General features: G+C 43.3%; 1 protein-coding gene across 2 annotated transcripts in view; it reads right to left on the reverse strand.

The window, feature by feature from the left end:
• The window catches only part of LOC134573343 (discoidin domain-containing receptor 2-like), a 102,166-nt gene that overhangs the window by 46,634 nt on the left and 38,559 nt on the right, over nucleotides 1–16,973 (reverse strand). Inside the window, exon 2 of one of the 2 annotated variants that reach the window (XM_063433040.1) lies at nucleotides 7,236–7,353. The exons of the other annotated variant lie outside the window; for it this stretch is intronic. The gene's annotated coding sequence lies outside the window, so the exon portion shown is untranslated. The remainder of the gene's footprint in view (nucleotides 1–7,235; nucleotides 7,354–16,973) is intronic. 2 annotated transcript variants of the gene reach the window in all.

Here is a 16,973-nt window from a genome sequence, read left to right on the forward strand (position 1 = left end):
TCAGAACAGCTGCACCCCCACTCACACTCAGAACAGCCACACCCCCACTCAGAACAACCACACCCCCACTCACACTCAGAACAGCTCCGCCCCTGACCACACCACCTCACACATATAGAACAGCTAGACCCCCGCTCATACTCAGAACAGCCCTGGCCACACCCCATACACACTCAGAACAGCCCTGGCCACACCCCCACTCACACTCAGAACAGCTGCACCCCCACTCACACTCAGAACAGCCACACCCCCACTCAGAACAACCACACCCCCACTCACACTCAGAACAGCTCCGCCCCTGACCACACCACCTCACACATATAGAACAGCTAGACCCCCGCTCATACTCAGAACAGCCCTGGCCACACCCCATACACACTCAGAACAGCCCTGGCCACACCCCCACTCACACTCAGAACAGCTGCACCCCCACTCACACTCAGAACAGCCACACCCCCACTCAGAACAACCACACCCCCACTCACACTCAGAACAGCTCCGCCCCTGACCACACCACCTCACACATATAGAACAGCTAGACCCCCGCTCATACTCAGAACAGCCCTGGCCACACCCCCACTCACACTCAGAACAGCTGCACCCCCACTCACACTCAGAACAGCCACTCCCCCACTCAGAACAACCACACCCCCACTCACACTCAGAACAGCCACACCCCACGCACACTCAGAACAGCCCTGGCCGCACCCCACGCACACCACTAAAATGAAAGTGTCTCTCTTTGTCCATTTAAAATGTTGGAGTATGTACGTGTCAGCAACCTTGACCCAGCCAAGAATCTCTGCATTGAAGCATTATCCTGCGCTACCCCTGCTGTATGCAACGAGTTCATGGACAATGCAGATTGCTCATAACAGAACAGCGAATACATTGAATGACAATACTGTCCCTCAGGGGTAAATGCATGTAATATAGGGACAACTCATTTTACCAGACTGGCACAAAACATCGTCTTAATTATTTCAGATCCGCCCTTTACTGATGATGTCACCTATTAAACCATAACCCTGCTTATGGGAAGGATGGGGAGTGTGAGTCACATCCTCACTTCCAGTTATATTAAAATAATTGGAACGTCGACAGGCCGCATTAGAGATTTTTCTTCCCTTCATTATTATACGAAGGAAATGTCAGACCCGCTATCTTCCTGCGATAATCAAGGATTCGTTATAATTAGAACAATGGGAGTTCTGAATGAGGAGCGATTCTGGAGCAGTCGCCATAGAAACCGACAGAGTGTTCCTGCTGATTGCTTCGTTTTTAGAATTGATCTTTACATTTATTTTGCAGATAAATGAGATTAGCATAGTTCAGAGTCTGCATCTTGACCAGGATCATAAAATCCTAAGATTAACAGTCACCGGACTCAGTTATAAGATATAGAAATGTTTACAGCGGCGGAGAGCAGGAAGAGGAAAAAAAGAGAAAATGCTATTGTATTATTGGACAATTAGTGACGCTAATCTCCCATAATGCCTTGCATCTCGGCCATCTTGTTTCCATGATTCCCTGCAGGAGCCACCGCACTCACACAAGTTATACAGGGAATCATGGGACAGTTAGAATTTGCATCAGATGCCATGAGGTGTTATAACGACTCATGCAAATCGGTGCATTTGATACATATTGTATAGATGGAGGCTGATAAAGATATACGTTAAAACACAACTATTAGGTAACCTTTTCAGCTGTCCTTACCTTTCTAGACTCAATTCATTACTAACATTAAAAACGTGGGGGATACTGTGCAATTGCTGCCCAGCTGCTAAGAAAATACAGGGGACCCTGACACTGTCTCCCCCATGCCCCCACCTGTCAATATAGGGTGGGGGCTTCAAATTAAATAATGGGGGCACAGGTGGGGGGGCTATGACATTTTAAAAAGTGGGGGGTGGGGGGGGGAGAGGAGGTGATCCTAGTGTATACCCACCCTCTGCACATAGGTCGTGGATAGGGGAGGACATTATTTACAATAATTACAGCCCCCACAGCATGTTGGTTCACTTTTTTAGATTTTTTTTTATTGACTAACAGGGTTATTCATTAAAGGGACACTATAGTCACCAAAACAACTTTAGCTTAATGAAGCAGTTTTGGTGTATAGAACATGCCCCTGCAGTCTCACTGCTCAATTCTCTGCCATTTAGGAGTTAAATCACTTTGTCTATGAACCCTAGTCACACCTCCCTGTATGTGACTTGCACAGCCTTTCTTAACACTTCCTGTAAACAGTCATCTAAAGTTTTTCCTTCATTTATTGCAATTTTGTTTAATTAAGATTTTCTTATATCCTGCTATGTTAATAGCTTGCTAGACCCTGCAAGATCCTCCTGTATGTGATTAAAGTGAAACCAGTTTTTTTTTCATGCAGGCTCTGTCAATCATAGCCAGGGGAGGTGTGGCTAGGGCTGCATAAACAGAAACAAAGTGATTTAACTCCTAAATGACAGTGAATTGAGCAGTGAAACCTGAGAAGCGTGATCTATACACTAAAACTGCTTCATTCAGCTAAAGTTGTTTAGGTGACTATAGTGTTCCTTTAAAAAAGGTTGATAAACGTGGCTCTGATGCATATATAATTGGTGGTTTCTATGCAATCTATGGAACCTCGTCACTGGGACGTAAGGTTTTCATGAGAGCACGAAGGATTTTGTGTTTCTATGAAATAAATTTAAAAATGCACTTTTTAATAGTGGAAATATAAATCTAAAATGTATATTCTGAATTGATTTGCAGTATGTATAGTTTCTGCACAGCTTTGTTACCATAAAAACATTGAGAGCATTTGGCTCCCATGCGAACACGGTCAGCTGGGCGGTCTCTGATTTCTGGGTTCAGTGGTGAACCCCTCAGGGCGCTCCATAGGCTGGAACCGAGAGCGCAGAGACCGGTTTCCCAGAGATTAGGGACTATATAGGGTTTCACTAAACACTGATCTATAGTGAATTAATAAACAAATTGCAAACTGTAAGCTAAAATAGCAGAATTAAAAAAAAAAAAATCTACAGTAACAGTTTGGCTCTTTTAGCCTGAAATTTTTTAATTCACTACAATTTCGTGTCTGACCGTTTCGTATAGAAATCCCATAAAATTGACTCCTAATTAATATTCCAGGATATTAGATTTCTGACGTCTTTACCCTGTGACCGATCCCGTGAGACATACTTTTTCCACCAATTATTGTAATGATTTAGATTGATAATTTAATTTCGCAATTCCCCCTTTGGCTAACACCGCAGGATGATGGGCAGCGTTCCAGTGTCATATCTGCTTTCTAGGCAAAATAATGTTTTTTGCCAATTTAACCTCGGCGTTGTATTATCCAGACTGGGTGATTTCAATGCTTCATAGAGATAATGCATTCAAAAACAAACACAAGTACTTGCTGTAGGGACCAGATTTTTCTACCAATCTGGTTCTAGTCCTTAAAGTGCCCATAAAACCATTAGCAATTGAGAGCAGTTTCATTCATAAAAAAACACGAATGAAACTACTCAGCAAGATATTAACTTACCAAGTAGCTTAATTCGTGTTTGTTTTCATGAATGAAGCCACTCAAGGTCGAAAGCCTGCATGGCTGATGTACAGTCTCTCAATATGAAAGAACCTTCCATTGACTTGATCTACATTACAATCCATTGGGGCGCAATGGACTGGTCTCATGTCACACAGCGGGGCACACCATTAATTTACGTTTCATTCTTATACCCGGTGTGATGGTGCCCGATTTGCCCCATTTAAACTCTAATCTTATTACGTGAAAGAGACGTTTAGAGTTAAAATCTATTTAGTGACACAATGTTATTCTAACCTCCTCCCCCACTTCGACTCTTATCCGGAAACTTCCATGGTGCAATGAGTTGCATGCTTGGCACAGTGCCCTCTGGAGGGAGCCTTTGCCAGTAAAAATTCCTGGAGCCGCTGATTACCACGCAACTTGGGGACAGGGAGCGGGAGTAAATACTCCAGGAATCCCAGCTCCGGGCTGCCCTTCCTTCCATACAGTAAGGAAAGAGTAACGTTGGAGATCATCCCTTACCGAGCTGGCTTTATAGCTCGCCCAGTGTCAGCCCTCTCTGAGTACTTTAATCTGTTACCTCTCTCTTGGAACAAACAACACCTTCCATTCGAGTCCAGTGTCTGAGCTGAACAAATCCTGCAAACTCCAACACTGGAGGATTTTCCTCAATCTGATTGAATACGAAGTAACCATGAGCAATGCGAGTGATTGTACATTGCGCACTTCTCACGTATGCTGCGCACAAATCTCCCAGGGCACAGTTATATTAATTATAGCACCAACAAATTCCACAGTGCAGTACAAATGATGGAGTAATAAACAAGAAGTCGCAACGAGGGAAGTTGGATGTGCAGGAAGAGACGGTGCTGATCATGTATACCTGTACACGCATCTCAATACACGCATCACATGTATACCTGTACACGCATCTCAATACACGCATCACATGTTTACCTGTACACGCAACTCAGTACACGCATCACGTTTACCTGTACATGCATCTCAATACACGCATCACATGTATACCTGTACACGCATCTCAATACACGCATCACATTTACCTGTACATGCATCTCAATACACGCATCACATGTTTACCTGTACACCCATCTCAATACATGCATCACATGTTTACCTGCACACTATCTCAATACACGCATCACATGTTTACCTGCACACTATCTCAGTACACGCATCACATGTTTACCTGCACACTATCTCAATACATGCATCACATGTTTACCTGCACACTATCTCAATACATGCATCACATGTTTACCTGTACACGCATCTCAATACACGCATCACATGTTTACCTGCACACTATCTCAATACATGCATCACATGTTTACCTGTACACACATCTCAATACATGCATCATATGTTTACCTGTATAATCATCTTAATACACGCATCACATGTTTACCTGTACATGCATCTGAATACATGCATCAAATGTTTACTTGTACACGCATCTCAATGCACGCATCACATGTTTACCTGTACACTAACTTCATCTACTGCACACACAGCATCCTTGTGGCTGGCCCAGGGAGCTTTGTAAGGGCCCCAAGATTTCTGTAAGACCAGACTGTCATAGTTACTTGCAATGGACGGAACTACCTGTCTGTACCGATATCTCTTTACCGACTGCCATAGTTACTGCCAATGGATGGAGCTACCTGTCTGTACCGCTATCTCCTTACTGACTGACATAGTTACTGGCAATGAACAGAGCTACCTGTCTGTACCGCTATCTCCTTACTGACTGCCATAGTTATGGACAATGGATGGAGCTACCTGTCTGTACCGCTATCTCCTTACTGACTGACATAGTTACTGCCAATGAACAGAGCTACCTGTCTGTACCACTATCTCCTTACTGGCTGCCATAGTTACTGCCAATGGATGGAGCTACCTGTCTACCGCTATCTCCTTACCGACTGCCATAGTTACTGCCAATGGATGGAGCTACCTGTCTGTACCGCTATCTCCTTACTGACTGACATAGTTACTGCCAATGAACAGAGCTACCTGTCTGTACTGCTATCTCCTTACTGGTTGCCCTAGTTACTGCCAATGGATGGAGCTACCTGTCTGTACCGCTATCTCCTTACTGGTTGCCATAGTTACTGCCAATGGATGGAGCTACCTGTCTGTACCGCTATCTCCTTACTGACTGCCATAGTTACGGACAATGGATGGAGATACCTGTCTGTACCGTTATCTCCTTACTGGCTGCCATAGTTACTGCCAATGGATGGAGCTACCTGTCTGTACTGCTATCTCCTTACTGGTTGCCCTAGTTACTGCCAATGGATGGAGCTACCTGTCTGTACCGCTATCTCCTTACTGGTTGCCATAGTTACTGCCAATGGATGGAGCTACCTGTCTGTACCGCTATCTCCTTACTGACTGCCATAGTTACTGCCAATTGATGGAGCTACCTGTCTGTACCGCTATCTCCTTACTGGCTGCCATAGTTACTGCCAATGGATGGAGCTACCTCTCTGTACCGCTATCTCCTTACTGACTGCCATAGTTACTGCCAATGGATGGAGCTACCTGTCTGTACCGCTATCTCCTTACTGGTTGCCATAGTTACTGCCAATGGATGGAGCTACCTGTCTGTACCGCTATCTCCTTACTGCTTGCCCTAGTTACTGCCAATGGATGGAGCTACCTGTCTGTACCGCAATCTCCTTACTGACTAACATAGTTACTGGCAATGAACAGAGCTACCTGTCTGTACCGCTATCTCCTTACTGGCTGCCATAGTTACGGACAATGGATGGAGCTACCTGTCTGTACCGCTATCTCCTTACTGGCTGCCATAGTTACTGCCAATGGATGGAGCTACCTGTCTGTACTGCTATCTCCTTACTGGTTGCCCTAGTTACTGCCAATGGATGGAGCTACCTGTCTGTACCGCTATCTCCTTACTGGTTGCCATAGTTACTGCCAATGGATGGAGCTACCTGTCTGTACCGCTATCTCCTTACTGACTGCCATAGTTACTGCCAATTGATGGAGCTACCTGTCTGTACCGCTATCTCCTTACTGGCTGCCATAGTTACTGCCAATGGATGGAGCTACCTCTCTGTACCGCTATCTCCTTACTGACTGCCATAGTTATTGCCAATGGATGGAGCTACCTGTCTGTACCGTTATCTCCTTACTGGCTGCCATAGTTACTGCCAATTGATGGAGCTACCTGTCTGTACCGCTATCTCCTTACTGGTTGCCCTAGTTACTGCCAATGGATGGAGCTACCTGTCTGTACCGCTATCTCCTTACTGACTGCCATAGTTACGGACAATGGATGGAGATACCTGTCTGTACCGTTATCTCCTTACTGGCTGCCATAGTTACTGCCAATTGATGGAGCTACCTGTCTGTACTGCTATCTCCTTACTGGTTGCCCTAGTTACTGCCAATGGATGGAGCTACCTGTCTGTACCGCTATCTCCTTACTGGTTGCCATAGTTACTGCCAATGGATGGAGCTACCTGTCTGTACCGCTATCTCCTTACTGGTTGCCATAGTTACTGCCAATAGATGGAGCTACCTCTCTGTACCGCTTTCTCCTTACTGGTTGCCATAGTTACTGCCAATAGATGGAGCTACCTCTCTGTACCGCTATCTCTTTCTTCTCTCTCATACAGCAAGTAGTATCAGGGCGATGTTAACATACCACTTCTGGATACAGCTTCTCATCTCCCAAATAAACATCTAGCCGCAGGATAGGATTGTATCCGAGATCAGTTCCAGTTGGTTACAGGGACGGTTTGATGCTCTAGGCCAGGATTAACCTACAAAACAATGAAACTCCGGCTTTATTATAAATTGGACTAAAATGTCAACAATCATCCAAATGGATACAAATTCATCTTCTTCACCTGTGTCCATGTATTGTAGTATTTCGGAATAAACAGAATTATCCGCAGGTAACAGGCAGACAGAATGATACAGTATATCCCATCCCTCTGGCACTCGAGGAGTTACTGGGCTTGTTTGTTAGTTTTGGAAGGTGTTTGGGGTCTGTAACTCATATTTCAGATTTCTATACCAGATTCAACTTCGGGAGGAACGTGAGATAGGGCGTGTGCTGGCGCTCAGAGGCTGATTATCCCCAGTAGTCTGGGAGAGATCTAAAAGTTCATATCATTAAAATTCAGCATAAGACAAGCCTGGTCAGGAAACTAAGCCAAAAACGAACACAGAGCTAAAACAAAAAGTACCCTATATACCCCCTCCGAGCTAAAAACAAAAAGTACCCTATATACCCCCTACTGAGCTAAAACAAAAAGCACCCTATATACCCCCTTCTGAGCTAAAACAAAAAGTACCCTATATACCCCCTCTGAGCTAAAACAAAAAGCACCCTATATACCCCCTACTGAGCTAAAACAAAAAGTACCCAATATACCCCCTACTGAGCTAAAACAAAAAGCACCCTATATACCCCCTTCTGAGCTAAAACAAAAAGCACCCTATATACCCCCTCTGAGCTAAAACATAAAGCACCCTATATACCCCCTCCGAGCTAAAACATAAAGCACCCTATATACCCCTCCGAGCTAAAACATAAAGCACCCTATATACCCCCTCCAAGCTAAAACATAAAGCACCCTATATACCCCCTCCGAGCTAAAACAAAAAGCACCCTATATACCCCCTACTGAGCTAAAACAAAGAGCACCCTATATACCCCCTCTGAGCTAAAACATAAAGCACCCTATATACCCCTCCAAGCTAAAACATAAAGTAACCTATATACCCCCTCCAAGCTAAAACAAAAAGCACCCTATATACCCCCTACTGAGCTAAAACAAAGAGCACCCTATATACCCCCTCTGAGCTAAAACATAAAGTAACCTATATACCCCCTCCGAGCTAAAACAAAAAGTACCCTATATACCCCCTACTGAACTAAAACAAAAAGCACCCTATATACCCCCTCTGAGCGAAAACAAAGAGCACCCTATATACCCCCTACTGAGCTAAAACAAAAAACACCCTATATACCCCCTACTGAGCTAAAACAAAGAGCACCCTATATACCCCATCTGAGCTAAAACATAAAGCACCCTATATACCCCCTCCAAGCTAAAACATAAAGTAACCTATATACCCCCTCCGAGCTAAAACAAAAAGTACCCTATATACCCCCTACTGAACTAAAACAAAAAGCACCCTATATACCCCCTCTGAGCTAAAACAAAAAGCACCCTATATACCCCCTCTGAGCGAAAACAAAGAGCACCCTATATACCCCCTACTGAGCTAAAACAAAAAGCACCCTATATATCCCCTCCGAGCTAAAACAAAGAGCACCCTATATACCTCCTCCAAGCTAAAACAAAAAGTACCCTATATACCCCCTCCGAGCTAAAACAAAAAGCACCCTATATACCCCCTCTGAGCTAAAACATAAAGCACCCTATATACCCCCTCCAAGCTAAAACATAAAGTAACCTATATACCCCCTACTGAACTAAAACAAAAAGCACCCTATATACCCCCTCTGAGCTAAAACAAAAAGCACCCTATATACCCCCTCTGAGCGAAAACAAAGAGCACCCTATATACCCCCTACTGAGCTAAAACAAAAAGCACCCTATATATCCCCTCCGAGCTAAAACAAAGAGCACCCTATATACCTCCTCCAAGCTAAAACAAAAAGTACCCTATATACCCCCTCCGAGCTAAAACAAAAAGCACCCTATATACCCCCTCTGAGCTAAAACATAAAGCACCATATATATACCCCCTCCAAGCTAAAACATAAAGTAACCTATATACCCCCTCCAAGCTAAAACAAAAAGCACCCTATATACCCCCTCTGAGCGAAAACAAAGAGCACCCTATATACCCCCTACTGAGCGAAAACAAAAAGCACCCTATATATCCCCTCCAAGCTAAAACAAAGAGCACCCTATATACCTCCTCCAAGCTAAAACAAAAAGTACCCTATATACCCCCTCCGAGCTAAAACAAAGAGCACCCTATATACCCCCTCCGAGCTAAAACAAAAAGCACCCTATATACCCCCTCTGAGCTAAAACAAAGAGCACCCTATATACCCCCTCCGAGCTAAAACAAAAAGCACCCTATATACCCCCTCCGAGCTAAAACAAAAAGCACCCTATATACCCCCTTCTGAGCTAAAACAAAAAACACCCAATATACCCCCTACTGAGCTAAAACAAAGAGCACCCTATATACCCCCTCCGAGCTAAAATAAAAAGCACCCCATATACCCCCTACTGAGCTAAAACAAAGAGCACCCTATATACCCCCTACTGAGCTAAAACAAAGAGCACCCTATATACCCCCTACTGAGCTAAAACAAAAAGTACCCTATATACCCCCTCCGAGCTAAAACAAAAAGCACCCTATATACCCCCTCCAATCTAAAACAAAAAGTACCCTATATACCCCCTACTGAGCTAAAACAAAGAGCACCCTATATATCCCATCTGAGCTAAAACAAAGAGCACCCTATATACCCCCTACTGAGCTAAAACAAAAAGTACCCTATATACCCCCTCCGAGCTAAAACAAAAAGCACCCTATATACCCCCTCCAATCTAAAACAAAAAGTACCCTATATACCCCCTACTGAGCTAAAACAAAGAGCACCCTATATATCCCCTCTGAGCTAAAACAAAGAGCACCCTATATACCCCCTACTGAGCTAAAACAAAAAGTACCCTATATACCCCCTACTGAGCTAAAACAAAGAGCACCCTATATACCCCCTACTGAGCTAAAACTAAAAGTACCCTATATACCCCCTACTGAGCTAAAACAAAAAGTACCCTATATACCCCCTACTGAGCTAAAACAAAGAGCACCCTATATATCCCCTCTGAGCTAAAACAAAAAACACCCTATATACCCCCTACTGAGCTAAAACAAAAAACACCCTATATACCCCCTACTGAGCTAAAACAAAGAGCACCCTATATACCCCATCTGAGCTAAAACATAAAGCACCCTATATACCCCCTCCAAGCTAAAACATAAAGTAACCTATATACCCCCTCCGAGCTAAAACAAAAAGTACCCTATATACCCCCTACTGAACTAAAACAAAAAGCACCCTATATACCCCCTCTGAGCTAAAACAAAAAGCACCCTATATACCCCCTCTGAGCGAAAACAAAGAGCACCCTATATACCCCCTACTGAGCTAAAACAAAAAGCACCATATATATACCCCCTCCAAGCTAAAACATAAAGTAACCTATATACCCCCTACTGAACTAAAACAAAAAGCACCCTATATACCCCCTTCTGAGCTAAAACAAAAAGCACCCTATATACCCCCTCTGAGCTAAAACATAAAGCACCCTATATACCCCCTCCAAGCTAAAACATAAAGTAACCTATATACCCCCTCCGAGCTAAAACAAAAAGCACCCTATATACCCCCTCCGAGCTAAAACAAAGAGCACCCTATATACCCCCTCCGAGCTAAAACAAAAAGCACCCTATATACCCCCTCTGAGCTAAAACAAAGAGCACCCTATATACCCCCTCCGAGCTAAAACAAAAAGCACCCTATATACCCCCTCCGAGCTAAAACAAAAAGCACCCTATATACCCCCTTCTGAGCTAAAACAAAAAACACCCAATATACCCCCTACTGAGCTAAAACAAAGAGCACCCTATATACCCCCTCCGAGCTAAAATAAAAAGCACCCCATATACCCCCTACTGAGCTAAAACAAAGAGCACCCTATATACCCCCTACTGAGCTAAAACAAAGAGCACCCTATATACCCCCTACTGAGCTAAAACAAAAAGTACCCTATATACCCCCTCCGAGCTAAAACAAAAAGCACCCTATATACCCCCTCCAATCTAAAACAAAAAGTACCCTATATACCCCCTACTGAGCTAAAACAAAGAGCACCCTATATACCCCCTACTGAGCTAAAACTAAAAGTACCCTATATACCCCCTACTGAGCTAAAACAAAGAGCACCCTATATACCCCCTACTGAGCTAAAACTAAAAGTACCCTATATACCCCCTACTGAGCTAAAACATAACTCACCCTATATACCCCCTACTGAGCTAAAACATAACTCACCCTATATACCCCCTACTGAGCTAAAACATAACTCACCCTATATACCCCCTCCGAGCTAAAAGATAAAGCACCCTATATACCCCCTACTGAGCTAAAAGATAAAGCACCCTATATACCCCCTACTGAGCTAAAAGATAAAGCACCCTATATACCCCCTCCGAGCTAAAACATAAAGCACCCTATATACCCCCTACTGAGCTAAAAGATAAAGCACCCTATATACCCCCTCCAAGCTAAAACAAAAAGCACCCTATATACCCCCTACTGAGCTAAAACAAAGAGCACCCTATATACCCCCTCTGAGCTAAAACAAAGAGCACCCTATATACCCCCTACTGAGCTAAAACAAAAAGTACCCTATATACCCCCTCCGAGCTAAAACAAAAAGTACCCTATATACCCCCTACTTTGCTAAAACATAACTCACCCTATATACCCCCTACTGAGCTAAAAGATAAAGCACCCTATATACCCCCTCTGAGCTAAAACAAAGAGCACCCTATATACCCCCTCCGAGCTAAAACATAAAGCACCCTATATACCCCCTACTGAGCTAAAACATAAAGCACCCTATATAACGCCGCACTGAGAGAGGTACTAAAACAGAAATCATCCCATACAGCACCCTGCCCACATTGAGAGAGGCACACTGAGCTAAAACAAACAGCACCCTGAAAGCCGAGAGTGATGGGTGTTACAGTCCATGGTATTTCCTGTGTTTAGGAGGATTAGGGGGTACACTGTGTATGGGCTCAGTGCTGATACAGTGTCATAATTACATTGTGAATGATTAGACTGTTTTCTGTTAACTGTGGATAGCAACTTTCTTTGTGCCGCTGCACTGACTGCTCCTCTAAATGACCCAACGAGAGAGATTTATCAAAGTGTTGTGTTCTAAAACTTGATGCAAATTAATAAAGATGGGCCAATCACCATGGAAACGAGCGGAACCAGCAGGCGCATTCCATTCCATATAAAAACGTTTCACTGCTTCTCCAAACACAAAACCTTGATAACTCTCCCCCGTTGCATTGTAATCCCATCACGCCAAATTGGAAATGAATACTTTGAGTTATTCACCAAACTCTGAAATGTCAGAAATGTTAAGCATTTTTTGACAAAATGGCCAAAACACATGTAACCCTCCACCACCTTGCTGTGTGGATTGGAAACGTTATTACTTTCTCTGGCAGTTAATTTGTAACTGATTTATTAGATGGACACACCGAGCATCAAACCTCAACTCTCACTGCTCAATTCTCTGCCACATCTTCTAGAGTAAACACACTGTGCTGTAAGATCTGACTGAAAATGAAACCATTTTATTTCATGCAGGTTGTGTGAGTGACAGCCAGGGGAGGTGTGGCTGGGACGGCAAAATAGAAACAAAAGTGATTTAACTCCTAAATGGCGGAGAGTTGAGTAGTGAGACTGCAGGGTCTATACACCAAAACTGCTGCATTAAGATGAAGTTGTTATGGTGCCCATAGAGTCCCTTTAACTGAATAAATTGAAACGACTGCTGCAAATTGTCTTCCAGGTAAGACAACAGACCTGGTTTTGCAGCTGCCATAAAGTGTTTTTGTTTGGGCTCCCAAACTAGGAAAATGCAAGCAAAGCTCTCTGTATTTACACATTCAGCCCCAAAGCCACTTTATACACAATCGACATTAATTCCCAGGCTTTTCGTGTTTTAGAAAAAATAACGTTGGTTTTAATTAAACTTTCTCCGTAGATTGTGCCTTAAATGGAGAGCAGCATCCTGTCTCATGTTAACACTCTCCAAACAAACCCCGTGTGATTGTTGGTACCCACAGGAAGGGGCCATTCCCTTTTATCTGAATGTTTAGCCAACCCTGGCCTTAATCACACACAGCAGGCCCCCTTCGAGATTAAATGGAAACCATGTCCTAAGCCCCCTCTCTGGGAGATAAAATCACTCCCATCAAGGTGAGCAACGTTAAAATGTACAGAAGTCCCTGACATTAACCCCTTAAGGACACATGACATGTGTGACATGTCATGATTCCCTTTTATTCCAGAAGTTTGGTCCTTAAGGGGTTAAACAGACTTCCTTTCACCCCATACTGCAGTAACAGCTGATTTTCACCTCTCAGAGGTTGGAGACCTTATTTTCTGACATTTAGCAGGCAAAACATACCTCCCAACAGTCTTGGATCTCATAGGACAGTCCTGATTTCAGGGTCCTGTCCCACCATCCTGGGTTTTTCCTTGGTGTCCAACAAATTGTTGTCAGCTAGCCTAGCACAAGCACATCTGTCCCGCTTACACCCCCTTTATTTTTCATTCAAAAGCATTTCAGATGTAAACATGTTTGCATTCCTGACACTATAGCTTTCCTTTAACTATAAACAAATATCCCATAATTACAAATCCCCAGTGAGGGTTCGGTTCATTACATAGCATATGGGCTATTATGGAACATTTTAGGTAATTTTAGAACATATCACATCATAAATGATAAGCAAGATATCTTCTTTACACAGACTGATTTCTAAACATGTTGTAGTTTAAAGACACATTACTGGGCGTATTATTGCTGTGGAGCTCTGTTATACACTCAGACACATTACTGGGAGTATTATTGCTGTGGAGCTCTGTTATACACTCAGACACATTACTGGGAGTATTATTGCTGTGGAGTTCTGTTATACACTCAGACACATTACTGGGAGTATTATTGCTGTGGAGCTCTGTTATACACTCAGACACATTACTGGGAGTATTATTGCTGTGGAGCTCTGTTATACACTCAGAGACATTACTGGGAGTATTATTGCTGTGGAGCTCTGTTATACACTCAGACACATTACTGGGAGTATTATTACTGTGGAGCTCTGTTATACACTCAGACACATTACTGGGAGTATTATTGTTGTGGAGCTCTGTTATACACTCAGACTCATTACTGGGTGTATTATTGCTGTGAAGCTCTGTTATACACTCAGACACATCACTGGGAGTATTATTGCTATGGAGCTCTGTTATACACTCATACACATTACTGGGAGTATTATTGCTGTGGAGCTCTGTTATACTCAGACACATTACTGGGAGTGTTATTGCTGTGGAGCTCTGTTATACACTCAGACACATTACTGGGCGTATTATTGCTGTGGAGCTCTGTTATACCCTCAGACACATTACTGGGAGTATTATTGCTGTGGAGCTCTGTTATACACTCAGACACATTACTGGGAGTATTATTACTGTGGAGCTCTGTTATACACTCAGACACATTACTGGGAGTATTATTACTGTGGAGCTCTGTTATACACTCAGACACATTACTGGGAGTATTATTGCTGTGGAGGTCTGTTATACACAGAGACATTACTGGGAGTATTATTACTGTGGAGCTCTGTTATACATTCAAACACATTACTGGGAGTATTATTGCTGTGGAGCTCTGTTATACACTCAGACACATTACTGGGCGTATTATTGCTGTGGAGCTCTGTTATACCCTCAGGCACATTACTGGGAGTATTATTGCTGTGGAGGTCTGTTATACACTCAGACACATTACTGGGAGTATTATTGCTGTGGAGCTCTGTTATACACTCAGACACATTACTGGGAGTATTATTGCTGTGGAGCTCTGTTATACACTCAGACACATTACTGGGAGTATTATTGCTGTGGAGCTCTGTTATACACCCAGACACATTACTGGGAGTATTATTGCTGTGGAGCTCTGTTATACACTCAGACACATTACTGGGAGTATTATTGCTGTGGAGCTGTGTTATACACTCAGACACATTACTGGGAGTATTATTGCTGTGGAGCTCTGTTATACACCCAGACACATTACTGGGAGTATTATTGCTGTGGAGCTCTGTTATACACTCAGACACATTACTGGGAGTATTATTGCTGTGGAGCTCTGTTATACACACAGACACATTACTGGGAGTATTATTGCTGTGGAGCTCTGTTATACACTCAGACACATTACTGGGAGTATTATTGCTGTGGAGCTCTGTTATACACTCAGACACATTACTGGGAGTATTATTGCTGTGGAGCTCTGTTATACACTCAGACACATTACTGGGAGTATTATTGCTGTGGAGCTCTGTTATACACTCAGACACATTACTGGGAGTATTATTGCTGTGGAGCTCTGTTATACACTCAGACACATTACTGGGAGTATTATTGCTGTGGAGCTCTGTTATACACTCAGACACATTACTGGGAGTATTATTGCTGTGGGGCTCTGTTATACACTCAGACACATAACTGGGAGTATTATTGCTGTGGAGCTCTGTTATACACTCAGACACATTACTGGGAGTATTATTACTGTGGGGCTCTGTTATACACTCAGACACATTACTGGGAGTATTATTGCTGTGGGGCTCTGTTATACACTCAGACACATAACAGGGAGTATTATTGCTGTGGAGCTCTGTTATACACTCAGACACATTACTGGGAGTATTATTGCTGTGGAGCTCTGTTATACACACAGACACATTACCGGGAGTATTATTGCTGTGGAGCTCTGTTATACACTCAGACACATTACTGGGAGTATTATTGCTGTGGAGCTCTGTTATACACTCAGACACATTACTGGGAGTATTATTGCTGTGGAGCTCTGTTATACACTCAGACACATTACTGGGAGTATTATTGCTGTGGAGCTCTGTTATACACTCAGACACATTACTGGGAGTATTATTGCTGTGGAGCTCTGTTATACACTCAGACACATTACTGGGAGTATTATTGCTGTGGAGCTCTGTTATACACTCAGACACATTACTGGGAGTATTATTGCTGTGGAGCTCTGTTATACACTCAGACACATTACTGGGAGTATTATTGCTGTGGAGCTCTGTTATACACTCAGACACATTACTGGGAGTATTATTGCTGTGGGGCTCTGTTATACACTCAGACACATAACTGGGAGTATTATTGCTGTGGAGCTCTGTTATACACTCAGACACATTACTGGGAGTATTATGGCTGTGGAGCTCTGTTATACACTCAGACACATTACTGGGAGTATTATTGCTGTGGAGCTCTGTTATACACTCAGACACATTACTGGGAGTATTATTGCTTTGGAGCTCTGTTATACACTCAGACACATTACTGGGAGTATTATTGCTGTGGGGCTCTGTTATACACTCAGACACATAACTGGGAGTATTATTGCTGTGGGGCTCTGTTATACACTCAGACACATAACTGGGAGTATTATTGCTGTGGAGCTCTGTTATACACTCAGACACATTACTGGGAGTATTATTGCTGTGGAGCTCTGTTATACACTCAGACACATTACTG

Source organism: Pelobates fuscus, chromosome 9 (genome assembly GCF_036172605.1).
Source record: "Pelobates fuscus isolate aPelFus1 chromosome 9, aPelFus1.pri, whole genome shotgun sequence".
Classification (NCBI taxonomy): domain Eukaryota; kingdom Metazoa; phylum Chordata; class Amphibia; order Anura; family Pelobatidae; genus Pelobates; species Pelobates fuscus.